The following is a 3,254-nucleotide window of genomic DNA, read 5'->3' as shown; positions in this document are numbered from 1 at the left end:
GTAAATTCAAATAAGTGTTGGTTGGCCCAAAAGCGCAAATCCAAAAGATCCGATAAAAAAATAAATATTTTTTTTCTTTTAATCTAAAGACTTTATTTAAGAAAGCTTGATCATCAACAAAAAGTTCAAAATAAAATCAGTACATGATTTCTTGGTTACAGCACTCAATAATTGTAATTAATCCTAAAATCTTCTTATTAAGGTTAATTCTAAAGCTGCCAATGAAACTAAAATTAAAAGTTGAGCCAAGAAATGTAGCTATAGTAAAAGCTATTCATACAAAGCTGTATACTGCCACATTTTGGGTAAAATTTGCTCCAGACGTACATGTACCCGACCTCTCCCCGCAATATAGTGCAATATTTTCGTTGAAATTTTGAAGATAAAATTTAGATTTAGGGGCATATTATTGGAAAAAATTTTCAGAATTAAAGTATTTCAATTTTTATAAACTCTGAGATTAAGTTGAGGTTGTAGCCACCAGATGGGTGTCAACCGGGAGGGGGGAGGACCACCCCCTGTCAAGAAAAGTCTTTTGACACAAAGCAAAAAAAAAAAATCCCTCAAGTTACAGCTTTCAAAAATTGAAAGCACAGGATTTGATCAACATATGTTAGTTAAACATTAAAGGGGAGCAAATTAAATCTATTCAATTTTTTTTTAAATGGGATTTTAATTAATCTCACTTTAGAAATCACAACTATTGGATAATTTGATTTTCAAATTGAATTTCTAATGTTGTATATGTTACGGTAAATGTGATAAATCCGATGACTTTGTACAATCCCCACTAAAATTGGTAAATGTGATAAATTATTGAATATTTAGCCATATTTATCACATTTACCAGTTAATTTATATAATCCCCGACTCGTAATGGGAAATGTAATAAAAGTCTATGCCTAGCCAATTTTTTTTCCGTTTGCTCAGCTACTTCGCTTTTTTTTATGACTTTTAGTATCTCTACGCGACTAGAGTTTTTTTTTGTCAAATGCACTTGCCTGCGTCCCTGCATTTATTGACCATGTTAGTAGGATTTTAATTTCAATTAAATTTATTAACCCCTCCCTAGTCCAAACCCTATTAAACTGGATTTTGATTAATCCAGATAGCCATTTAAATGTACACTATATAAATAAAATGCAATTTAGGGTAATAATAAGTCTTTATAGGTCCTTTTTTTTTTTTTTAATGCATTTTTAAAATGTTCTCCTCAGTTTTATGTTTTATTCTCTTCAATTCATCTCACAATTTTTACTGTGCATACGTACCTTGGTTCAATTTTTCGGTTATTTTGTTTAAACCGTACTTTCATTAATTCGTACAACCTGGATCTCCTATTTGTAGATTAATGAGGTTTTACAGTATTTCTGATGTGCTGGCAAGACCTTTTCCTCGGGATGTTTGGTTTCTCGCTTTTATAGAGTTTCTAATAATAGCGGATATGCTTCAGTGTTCCAATTACAAGTTTTAGTAACGGTCATGAACTCCAAAAAAAAAAAAAAAAAAAAGGACACAGGTCTTTGTAGACGAAAAAAAACTATGACGATTCTTTAATAAAGATGAATTACAGTAAAAACAAAATTAGCGGAAAAAACTCCGAAGGGTAGGTAGACTAAAAAGAAATGACATAATGAATTTTGTCATTGTTTAAAAACTAATCTATCCCGTAAAGCTACAATGTTAGATTTTACGCGTATTTTGAATAAATGTTTACCGCAATTTATGAAGCACATTTATCACTAGGCCATGCTGGCAGAAACAGAATATTAAACAACCCCTTAAGAAAAGGTACATAAGTAATATTACCAAAGCAGTTTATATTTTTCAATATAATTTACAATATATATTGCGCGCAAAAAAGTTTTTTTTATAAAAGATCTAATGAAAATAAAGTAAAAGAGTTAATTTTACTCATTTATTTAGTTTGAAATATTACTGTATGTTTTAACAGCCTTACCGACGTTTTTCTAATTAACTACGAGTTTTCAGAAAAGTTGAGAAAAAAATTTCCCTTCTCTGAAATTGAGATCTTATTCAGAAAAAATATCCGAATTTATTACATTCTCCGTTACGAGTCGGCGATATTAGAGGGGAAAAAACGAGCTGATGTGTGCATCATATGACTTCCTTTTACACCTATTTAATGTTATTTCCCCATTATTTGCAATTTTAATGTGATTAAATTGTCAACTCTCTAAATATCACCAACAATGGCCAAATTGAAACAACATTTAGAAAAAAAAAATCTAAAAATTTGTTGCCAAGTTTGCAACAAAGCTTGGTGGCCAAAAGACTAAAACTTGGCGACTAATATATCGCCAAGTGTCCACCAAATTATAACACCACTTGAGTTTGCATCGAAATTAACAATAATTTCCCCCTACAAAGGTGCAAAAGACCTCTTTAGAAACACCCGAATGCAACCAAAAGAGGAGGTGCACAAGTAGACCCCGTTAGGAGTCTACATACCAAATTTCAACTTTCTAGGACATACTGTTCTTGACTTATGCGACATACATGCGTACATACAGACGTCGTGAGAAGACTTGTTGTAATTAACTCGGGAATCGTCAAAATGGATATTTCGTCTGTCTATACGTTCTTAGGCACTTATCCACGTGTGGTCGAGTCGGAAAAAAAAAAAAAAAAAAAAAACTCAACATTCATTCGGCGTCAAGCAAAATGGAAATTAAGGCCTATTTCACTCACTCTTATTTTGTTATTTGGTCAGTGGGTGTGATTGATCTGGATTGCAGACAACACAGTTGAAGAAATACTTTGAATCTCAAACATATTGAAGTTCTAAGCAATACAAGCACGGAAAATTGGCGAGATTATTAATAGAAACCGATTTCGAATTCTTTCCAAGCACGGAAAATTGGTGAGATTATTAATAGAAACCGATTTCGAATTCTTTCCAAGCACGGAAAATTGGCGAGATTATTAATAGAAACCGATTTCGAATTCTTTCCAAGCACGGAAAATTGGCGAGATTATTAATAGAAACCGATTTCGAATTCTTTCCAAGCATGGAAAATTGACGAGATTATTAATAGAAACCGATTTCGAATTCTTTCCAAGCACGGAAAATTGGCGAGATTATTAATAGAAACCGATTTCGAATTCTTTCCAAGCACGGAAAATTGGCGAGATTATTAATAGAAACCGATTTCGAATCCTTTCCAAGCACGGAAAATTGGCGAGATTATTAATAGAAACCGATTTCGAATTCTTTCCAAGCACGAAACAGC

Source organism: Uloborus diversus, chromosome 8, assembly GCF_026930045.1.
Source record: "Uloborus diversus isolate 005 chromosome 8, Udiv.v.3.1, whole genome shotgun sequence".
NCBI classification, from domain to species: Eukaryota; Metazoa; Arthropoda; class Arachnida; order Araneae; family Uloboridae; genus Uloborus; species Uloborus diversus.
This window is presented reverse-complemented; position numbering follows the sequence as displayed.